Raw genomic sequence first — 11,325 nt, forward strand, 5'->3', positions numbered from 1 at the left:
AACATCTTACGTCTATCACTCTTGCAGAGTTACGTATTCTCATGATATGAGAACAAACCAACATAATCATAGAAACACCTAACACAAATTCTATATATGCTGTTCTGTTAGCCTGTTCCGGAATGGTCGACAACAAGCAACAGCTTCCCAGTCGATATAACTTTCACCAGTAATTTTTGAATGCAGCACGCAATCAGTAAAAGGATTTTCAGTACGAAAAAGGTTCTCTAACTTGGGCAGGTAATATTTGGCATGAAGAGTACTGCATCTAGTTTGACTTAACATTGTACTGGCAGACGGGTTGTACGAGCCTTGTCTTGCTCATTATATCATTTTGACTTCCGTCCAGAAAGTTGTATCCATTAAACTTTTCTAAAATATATTAAGCGGCTGAAAATTAACCTTTGTTTGAAACATTGTATCTCTTTAATGCGGCCGAATGGCAGGTGTACGTATCCGAAAAAGAATAACCAGCAGATTTGTAATGGCATTATCCTTCACTACGGTTTTATTTGGTAACGGGTCGTAGTTACAAAGTAGATCCACCCCTGTTTAGGATAGTAACACCTGTTAAGGGTAATAGCATCGCCTGATTAGGGTAGTAGCACCTCCTGTTTAGGGAAGAAGCACCTCCTGTTTAGAGTAGTAGCACCTCCTGTTTAGGGTAGTAGCATCTCCTGTTTAGGGTAGTAGCACCACCTGTTTAGGGTAGCGACGCCAACTGTGGTCCTTTTGGCGTTCCATAATTAGCACCTTCCGTTTAGGGTAGTAGCGCCACTAATTTGCAGTAGCATCGCCGCCTGTAGTAGTAGCATAGTAGCATCGCCTATTTAGAGTAGTAGCGGCAGCTTTTACATCAGCATCGTCTCTTAGGAGTATCAGCACCTTCTGTTTAGAGTACGTAGTAGCACTACCTGCTTAGGGTAGTAGCACCTCGAGTTTAGAGTAGTAGCACCGCCTATTTAGGGTAGCAACGCCACCTGTGGTCCTTTTGGCGTTCCATATAGTAGCACCTCCTGTCTAGAGTTCCTTTTGGCGTTCCATAATTTTCAACTTGGCGAGTTGAAATCGAAAACCAGAGAAAATGGCGAGGGCGCTACAACAAGTTCGATTGTGCAACTGCATGACCTATTCGAGGTATAATGTTAATTTTGCAAAATGTTAACACGTGTATGCCGCGCCGCTGAAGCTGGAAGCATGTATCTTTCTACCGTGTTCCAAGTGAGTCGTAAGTTTCCAGTCCGCTCTCGAAAATACACCTAGAAGAAAAGCACAGTGGTATTGCAACGGAATTTTATTTCAAGTTGACTTAAACTATCAGTCATGACCGTTATGTGAACAGCAAGAGTAATTCTCTTTGATTGAACTGAAAATCAGGTATTTAATAGGCACTGTCTCGACTGTCCGTTTTGTCGGTAGGCATAGGCTACGCCAAACCATAGGCCAAGGCTAGGCCTAAATTAGTTTACAATTACAATAATTTCTTCATGCGAGTTGTGTAATTAGGCTAGATAAAGCGCTCAACACCACAGTTAAAGTGACTTTGATGCTGCCTTCCATTATAAAGAAGCATATACTGGTGCATATCCAGGATCGGGTGTCCTACAGTATTCCCTGCTTGGATTGTTCCAATTTCCATTTATTTATTACTGCCATTTTACAGCAACAATTATTGTTCTTTGACAATACCTGATTACTGTACTGTATACAGTACAGTAATCAGGTATTGTCAAAGAACAATAATTAGTCTTGTGAAAGGTTTCAATAACAAAGAAAGATAGCCTGTTGAATAGCCTATTTGGGATCATGCAACAAATTGCATCCAATTAAGCCGGCTTGTCGGTAGCTATTCCCTACTGAAAAGTTGCTTGGAGATGCATAGAGCAATGGTCAGCTCCAAATGTGACATCCAGAAATCTACGTGGCTGTCGCAATCAAGGCTTACCTATATCTGTAAGTGTAAGTTTCAAGTTATAGAAAATTGTATTAAATAATAAGAAATGTCACAAAGTGATAGCCAAATGTTTGATTCTGAATGCAGATTGTTAATCTTATCTTGCAGTATCTGTTTGCCAGTCATCATTATGACCAATTGTTTTGGACAAGACCAGTGGGTGGGCCAGTGCATCCATGTGGAAGTCACCTGAAGGCCTGATGGAGTGGATGTGACCTACTGTACCATACAGTATGTAAAGGTCACCCTGAAGCCTGCTGGTCAAAGTTGACATCACAATGATGATCTTTGCTTGATAACTAGTGGTAAGACATTAAATTCTTATGAACTTAATTGAACATTTCAGTTACAAAAGCTAATTACCTACTGTACCATCTCCTTGAAAAGCATTACTGACAGAGAAGTGTCAACTTCAGAATACATATCTTTGCACATTTCATTTTGGACACTACTGTATGTAGATGACCCCTGTCAACCAATAACACATTAGTGGAGTCTGCATTACAAACTGGTATCATTTCTGTGATCAACTCCAGAGTCTCTGTTGTTTGCCAGACAAGTAAAGAGTAATCAATTTGGCTATTTAATGATATTTGAGCCTTGACAGACCTGCTACTGTAGATCATACCATTTGGATCATAAGAAAGATGTCCATTACATGTAGCCTCAGTATAAAATGTAATTCCTGTCATTTCCTGATCAGTGAAGTATGGACAGTAGTATTCTATCTACCCTTTGTGCCTTAATGTCAGTAGTAATCTTTTGTGCCAATGCATCCAATTAAGCCGGCTTGTCGGTAGCTATTCCCTACTGAAAAGTTGCTTGGAGATGCAAAGAGCAAATGGTCAGCTCAACATGTGACTTCCAGACCATTACGTGGCTGTCGCAATCAATGCTTACCTATATACATTATTTTAAAATCATCGGTCAAGTATCTTTGAGCAGACTGTGTTTATCACCCATTTTTCGGCATATTGAACTCCATTATTTATTCTTCTCTGTGTACGTAATAAAATCTTAATTTTAGGCACAGTTCATATTATGGAAGGCTTAGGTGAAGATTGCCGGTGTGTTTAAAAGTTGCTATTTCACAGGGCTAATTTCCCTCAAGTCTTTTGGCCTATAAAACATCAAGATTGATGACAGTTTGCTACTCTTTTATGGGAACGATATCAATATAGTCCTTATATGAGTAGATGGTCAGTATCACCAGTGGATTACCCAACGCTTTTTCAGAAGTCAAAATGTGAAACTATCTGGTTTTCATCTCAAAACATTGTGTCTGTGCGACATTGTCAACCTCTACAAACTCCAACCATACATACTGTACATCTTTACTTACAGAACATCTCTGTGAAGAAGTTTTTGAGACTGAAAATAAAACTTCATACTTTTCTAGTGTATGTAAATAACTGTCTATGTTAAGTGAATAATTTTTTTTTTTAATTCTCATAGTCAGAATGAATCCCATCGACAGTCGCCCAGTCGTTAAGTGGGCAGTTGGTCCCACAGTCCTGAGAAGCTACGCAGAGCTGGCATCATGAAAATGTGCTTCAATTGAAGAGAGATTGGTAATTGGTAAGATAAAAAAAATTGTTTGATCATGATCCTACAAGTGTTTAACATTTGTTTTTATGATTTTTTTTTATCTTTTTGTTGGAATACTCCAGAAACAAAGGAACTACTAGCTATAAGGCACAGAATCACTGCTTGGATGGATTGCATAAAAAGGAAAAAAATATCTTAGCAAATTTTGTGAAAACCCTAACATTTTTAAATCCATTGCTGGTATACAGGCACTTGGGGAATATGAGTTGCTACCATGTTTATGTGACCAAATTATGCTGATTTAGTAGCAGTTTATTTAACTGTACTGAGCAGTTGTTGCAATACCTGCAAATATTGTGACACCTTAATACTTCATTTGACTATCCCAGACATGTCTTTCTCTTCATCTAATTCAAACTAACATGTTGGACAGTTCCAAAACTCGATAACTATGGGCTAGAAGTTGAAAGTGTTTTTGTCTATAATCTTACACACCTCAAACATCTGAAATTATCCATCTTTGCAGACTTCAAAGAGCAGTTGTAAAATTGTAGTCACAGCACAAATTTAGGTTTCTTAATATTGCCTCAAATTGGAATATAAGGGAATTCAATTACATGTGGGCAGATAATACTGTACAAAGGACAAAACTTGTCCTGTTAAGATCTTAAAATCAAAGTTATTAGTGAAATTATGGTACTCCTCATTGTTCATTTTTAACAAGAGGTTGGATTACTCCCTTACCAACCTCTTCCACAGCAAGAGGAAATATTAAAGAGATGCACTCCACTCAGCTCTTGCATCCATCAAGTACCAGCAAGGCTTGATGGGTAATGCTAGAGCCGAACTAATTGTGATCTGACAGTAACTTTAAGTTGACGACTGACTGAATGCCAATAACTAACTGAGTGGTTGCCTTTGTTTCATCTCTGATTTGATGTTTGATCTCTGTTTCACTTCATGCATTAGTATTCTGTAATATTAGGCTGATAGCTTCATATTACATAATTTGATTCAGGAAATCTGGTAATGCCTTCGTCAGGATAGTCAATTTAATTTCTGGACAGAATCTGTAGTTGATACTCTCCTACAGTATCACAGTCAACTCTGGATAGTGAGTCTTCTGAATGCCAAGTTGAAAAATGTTTTTTTTTTTTTTTTGCAAGGACATTCCTGTGGATTTTCTCATCTTTTGTTGTTCATATTGTTATAAGTGCAGTCATTGGAAGTGGAAGTAAAATGCCTTAAACTATTAGCTGAATGGTTGACAGTCTGAACAGAAGGTATTATTAGATAGTTTCATTGATAAACCACATCCCTTTAGTGAGTAGTGATGGTACTTACTACTTTATGTTGTATTTTTAAGTTAGTGGATGGATATCTGATATATTAAAATGGTAGTTTTATTGTGTTGGATCTGTTTTCTTTCCATCCAGGGACTCTGTCAGAAAATCTCTTTGCCATTATATCTACAATTTGAGGGATTGTTGAAGAGGAGACTGGAATGTCTTGAAAGCTGTCATAGTCCATAAAGACTACAGTACATTACAGTAGCGTTCCACAGAAGATCACAATATGGTAGGAATTGATATAGTCTACTTTGTTTGATATCTGTGATATGATTTGCGAAGAATGAACAAGTTTTTAGCCATTCAGTTGCTAGGCATTCTCCTCTTTGCTGATTTTTAACAAGAGGTTGGATTACTCCCTTTCCAACCGCTTCCACAGCGAGAGGAAATATTAAAGAGATGCACTCCACTCAGCTTTTGCACCCATCGAGTACCAGCAAGGCTTGATGGGTAATGCTAGAGCCGAACTAATTGTGTTCTGACAGTAACTTAACAATATTGTATATGATCTATGAGATTCTACGGACTACTGTATGGTATTGAATAGAATGTGACAGAAAAGGTTAGATGCGGGGGTGGGGGGGAGGAAGTAAGAATCCTTACATACGCTCTAACTGTGTGAATTCTGCAGAGCAGAGTGAAATAGCATACTACTAAGAAGGCTAGAAATAGAAGTGATGGATAGTGTGACCTGTTCTGCTAAACTTAATGCGTTCAGCCTAATTTACTGGCCTAATATCAGGGAGTTCAGCATCAGATAAGTTAGTAATTCAAGACTGTTAATCTGGCCTGCATCATCAATTAGTCCAACCTAGGTTACCGATCTTGTCAAAATTCTTTAGCCAGTGATGTACAGACCTGCCAAGCTGTCTTTTGGATGGCTGGAAGTTGAAGATATAAAGAAGATACCAAGTTTTCGCATGGGATTACTGTAGCAAGTGAAGCAGTCTTTACTTGCTTGTGGCATATATTTTAATTTTGCAGTCACTGTATCTGAAACTGAATATTTGATATCTTTGTAGAGATGATTGGGAAAAACAGTGTAGAGACAAATGGCAAATGATAAGCAAGTCCCTAACCGTACAGTAATGGTTTGTTTGGCCATATACCAACTTAAAGTCACTGAATGTCATATGAAATTAATTATTGATTGAGTCCATATGAATGACTTGGTATTTTCAGAAGTGAGAATGATAAAACAGATCTTCTTTGACGGGAAGAAGCGATGTAAACTTGTAAAATGTATTTGATTGCTCTTAAGTGTTTCTTTATTATTTCTTTGCAGAATATATTAAGCTTTGGGATGTCACCGTACATTGAAAGCTGTGAAGACCCAATATTTCAAAGGCAGAATTGAATGTCCATTATATTGATGTAGATGTTTCTTACTGGAGCTACTTGAGTTGAGGTTGCTGAACATTTTGAGGCTATTAATAGATACTACAATGCATGATCATCAGCACTTGCTAAAAACAAATATAATGGCTAAACTCAAGTTATCACTGGCTTACTGGAATTTTACTGAATTGCAAACAGGAAACAAAAATCATTTAGTGTTCAGATATTGTAGCACTAGAAGGCCCTGAACTTTTTTTCTCTCATCGATGACTAAAGTTCCTGTGTTACATCTACTATAGATCTTTACACTTATATAGCAACTTGACCATTTTGTTCAGGATGTTGCAAAGTAATACTGGATAAAATATACCCTGGCAACACACATCAGAACACTGTACAGACTTACAAGAGCAAGCTAATAATATTCGCTGATAACAAGCTTAATACAGGGCTATGTTAGGTATGGTGGTTATGCCGAATCTTTTATTTACGGTTGTTAAACCGACTTATAACGTGGTTTACGTTCTTAATACAGGGCTACGTTAGGTATGGTGATCATGCCAAATCTTTGATTTACGGTTGTTGAACCGACTTATAACATGGTTTACGTTCTTAATACAGGGCTATGTTAGGTATGGTGATCATGCCAAATCTTTGATTTACGGTTGTTAAACCGACTTATAACGTGGTTTACGTTCTTAATACAGGGCTACGTTAGGTATGGTGATCATGCCGAATCTTTGATTTACGGTTGTTAAACCGACGTATAACATGGTTAACGTTCTTAATACAGGGCTACGTTAGGTATGGTGATCATGCCGAATCTTTGATTTACGGTTGTTGAACCGACTTATAACATGGTTTACGTTCTTAATACAGGGCTACGTTAGGTATGGTGATCATGCCGAATCTTTGATTTACGGTTGTTAAACCATAGCTCCATGGTTAAACCGACTTAACACATGGTTTATGTTCTTAAAGGAATTGTCTGGTGGAAGATTATGATACATTGTCCTTGTAGTTCTTATTTTTCTCTTTCTAACCATGTGAACATTGTCCCCATTTGAAATTTTCTTCTTGTAGAAATCTGGTTTTCAAATTCACCAGTTTCTCACCAAAAGCATGGTTTGTTCAAACGCATCAATTTGGTGATTGACTTAGTGCAGGCAAATAGGCAAAAAAGGCGACTTGAAGTTAGCTCTCCTATTTCCGCAGCAAATACACTCTCGTGTGTACACGCACAGGTGGTTGTCTGTTATATTACAAACATATCACAAACTTATACAGCCTACCATGCCCAGTTGGTATACGTAGATAGTGTTGCACATAATACACTAACATTCAAACCACAGTTCATAAACTGTTCTGTTGGTTTATGTTCTTGATGTCTACTGGCAGGAAAATGACAGTCCTGGATTATGTAGTTCGTTGCCGTGATAAGTCAAGTTTTAAAGTTTAGATAATGAAGTCAAGGTGGGAAATTTTCAAATGTTTGTACTTATTCCATGTTATTAGTAATTATTATTGTTGTAAGCTTATTTGTACATTGTGGCCCTGGGCAGAGGAGTAATCGGTCTGGTGACAGCTTATTCTTCTTATAGTTTCTTGTACTCTAAATGATTAAGAGGGAGCCAGACATGTTTTGGAGGGGTTTTATTGAGCTTGCAGTATGAGTTAGATTTCTGAATATCTAGTTCAGTTCAGATGCTGTTAGTAGTTGATCAGTGGGTTAGTAGTTGAGGGAAACAATTGGTCTTTTTTTTTCCCGGCCCTTTGAACTTTAGATGAAGTATGACGAGAATGTTGCATATAGCATTTGTTTGCCATGAAGCTGTGTAACTTTTGTTGATTGTGTCATTCTGTTACAGCTATGAATATATTACATAAACTGCAAACTGCTTGTGTTGTGTATTCTATTTCCGTTTTGTGTATAAAGTGGGAATCCTAAAATACCAATATAAGGTGTGCCCACAGGGAAAAGGAAAAATATAAATCATATATATATATAAATATATATATATACATAAAAATACATATATATACATAAAAATACATATATATACATATATAGACATATAATATAATGAAAATCCACGTTTACTCCAAAACAAAATAGTATTAGAGAAATAAGATTTGACAAATAAGGAGTAAAGTTTAAGAAAAAATATTGGAATTCAGTCGACTGCAAAGTATTGCTATATATATATATATATATGCCTTCAGCTGGGCTATTTGGCACTCTCAACCTCATTACTCAGAAGCACTTTGTATTCAGATAACAGTGCCTGGCCAAGCTGCCTGTTATTGAATGCAGCAACTATTACATACCCCTTTAAGTTGCCATAGGTCCCCTCATAATTATTACAATTGGCCCACGAATTGTCAGAAACTCAGGTTATTGGGGGAGTCGTTCATAAGAGTTACCTCTATCACCCAGGCCAATGAGGATGATTGTAATGCTACTTTAATGTAACTCCCTCCACACACAAACCAATAAGAAAAGTAATATAATTAAATGTGAGAGAAGAGTAAATATAAGTTATTTATAGAAGTGTTTCATCTCACCTAACTTTCTTTATATTGCAACATATCATTATCTCTATAAGAGAGAACGTTGATATGAGACTTCCAAAACCCACCAAGGATAAGTGCTCAAAACCAATCTGGGTGTACCTACTCCCTATCAGCGGTTTCTCTGTAAGCAGAGCTGTTTTTTGGGAAACTAATTGAAAACCACAAGCGGCACTGATAACACCCAAACGGCGTTCCATGTGTTGAGAAAAGGCACTCATACGATGGATCTTCATTTCGAAAACAGTTACATGCTATTGAGCAGGTGCGTATCCAGGGGGGGGGGGGGGCGTTGGGGGCGCGCGCCCCCCGGGTAAGGAAAAGAGGAGAGAAAAAAAAAGAGAAGAAAAATGGGAAAAGGAGGGGAAAAAAGAAAAGGAGGAGAGGAAGGAAGGGAAAAGAAAAAGAAAAAAGAGAGAAAAAGGAGAAAAGGAGGGAGTTAAAGATAGCCAAGACCTCGGGAAGAGAAAGATCCCTATTATATACACAGGGTAGCCAGTGACAGATCAAGGATTACGGAGGGGGTGTGCGCCTCACCCTACCCCTTACCCCGACAACTCCATTTTTGACGTTTCCGTTTTTCCTCTCTCACTAATGTACTTGAACTCGACCGAGTCGTCGGGGAACATAACGCATTTCGGGAAGGGGTCGACCGCCCCCCCCCCGAGCAAATTTTCTTTATGACATCGCTAGTAATTTCAAAATAGACAATGCTTAGATGCAACTTACAAGGCCTGGGAAGTGTCATTTCCAGCGATCTGGGAGGCATTTTCGGCCAAAATTTTTCTTGTACGCTTCGCGCCAACTCATGGTGGCGCTTCGCTTAGATAGTTTGCCTACAGGCTTCGCCCTCCCTTGGCAATTACTCGCTACACGCCTGTTCGAATTTGTAAAGCAAAGAGCAGATATAACATCATATCAATGAGCATTGAAATGCATGTTCCACGATGAACAGCCTCAAAAACTGTCAATGTGTGTAGTCAAAGGCGTAGGAGCCAGATTGGATTTGGGGGCTGTAATGACTTGCCCGAAAAAAAGAAAAAAATTTTCGCGCGCAAAGCGCGCATTCAACATGTCGATGCCAATATCATATAGGCAAGATCGCTCATTACATTGTAAGGCATCGTGTACCGCACGGTCCGTCAAAGTTGCACAGTATACCGCCGGATGCTAATGTAAACAAACAAAAGGCTTATGTAGATCAGGAGAAAAGCATACGGATCCATTTATGTCAAAACTCTCTTTTACAGTAGTAATATCGGCCAAGCTTACAACTTTATTTCAATTACCAAGGAGATCATTTTAAGCTATTCATTGCTATTTATTTTTCTTTCAGTAGGTGCCCGAAAAAATGGTTGCGGGGGGGGGGGGGGGCTGCAGCCACTGCCACCTACGGGACCTACGCCTATGAGTGAAGTGTTCGGTTTCGATATACCTGATATCGGAAATATCTCCTATTTTTCTGTTCCTTCAACCAAGTTTTGTAAAAGCCATTATAAGAGGTTGCAATATTTCTACACCAAGAAATTAACTGTTTCCTCACCAACATTCTTCATCATACTTTCCTCTACTCGTTCAATTTTGACCTGTCTGTTAGGGGTTCAAGGAGGTTTTTCTATATTGGTTGTCTATAGACTGAATTTTCTGCAACATTATGGGTATGTTTTCAAGTGATTTTATTCACGAGAAAAGTCAATTTTCAAATTCTCAACAAGTAATGGGCTTAACACCTTCAAAAGTGGGGCTTTCGGATATTGTGGGCCGTGACGTAGAATAACCTACAAAAGCAATGATCCATAGGACATGCAATCAGGTCGAACATGATGTGTGACTGGTGACAATCTTCAAAAAGGTTATGGATGGAAAAAACTTTGGGGAAATACTTAGTTCTCAGGCAAAAGTGTACATCTGGTTGCTCATTTTCAAGCCCGAGAAGTGCCATTTCCGGTGATCTGGGGGGTATCAAAACCAAAAATTTTCTTGTACGCTCCGCGCCAACCGATGATGGCGCTCCGCTTAGATAGTAATTCGCGCCCCCGGGTTAGAAAATCCTGGATACGCGCCTGTTGAGGGTTGTCATTTAAGCACCATCTCACAATCGAAGTTAACCCGTTAAAGGAATCTGCCCCCACCGAACACTCCACCACCTCTGGCTTCTCCACTGGTCCATATACTTTGGCAATGAAATATTTGGCATCCACAGAAAAACAATGTCGACAAAGCTTTGTCTCTAGAGCAGTTCATTATATACCCGAGTGTAAGATAGTATAAAAAGTAATTTATGAATGACTGATGTACGCCGGTAAAATGTTCATCTAAAAAGCCCACGTCGCAACCGATATGAGCTTAAATCAGCAAGTCATCTAGTAGGCTATATCGCTAATGTGAAGTAGGCCTACCTCTGTTGGGACGATGACCTAATTACTTCAAACAATATTGGAAGCTTCAGTGGCCCCTCCCGCACCCCCCACCCCCGACAAAAAGAAGAAAAATAAATGTTTACAGTCAGCCCAAATCACGGGGGGCTTCACTGCAGTGCAGATAGTGTTATGATGCCTTGCTCAA

At 38.7% G+C, this 11,325-nt stretch overlaps 1 long non-coding RNA gene across 1 annotated transcript; it reads left to right on the forward strand.

Moving 5' to 3' along the window:
* The first annotated feature begins 1,146 nt into the window (after nucleotides 1-1,146).
* On the forward strand, nucleotides 1,147-8,084 carry LOC139976101 (uncharacterized). Its single transcript, XR_011795991.1, has 5 exons — nucleotides 1,147-1,377; nucleotides 2,063-2,259; nucleotides 3,410-3,532; nucleotides 4,939-5,080; nucleotides 6,137-8,084. It is a non-coding gene; the product is annotated as an uncharacterized lncRNA (long non-coding RNA).
* The last annotated feature ends 3,241 nt before the right edge of the window (nucleotides 8,085-11,325 follow it).

The sequence above is a fragment of the Apostichopus japonicus genome, chromosome 11 (assembly GCF_037975245.1).
Source record: "Apostichopus japonicus isolate 1M-3 chromosome 11, ASM3797524v1, whole genome shotgun sequence".
Taxonomy (NCBI): Eukaryota; Metazoa; Echinodermata; class Holothuroidea; order Aspidochirotida; family Stichopodidae; genus Apostichopus; species Apostichopus japonicus.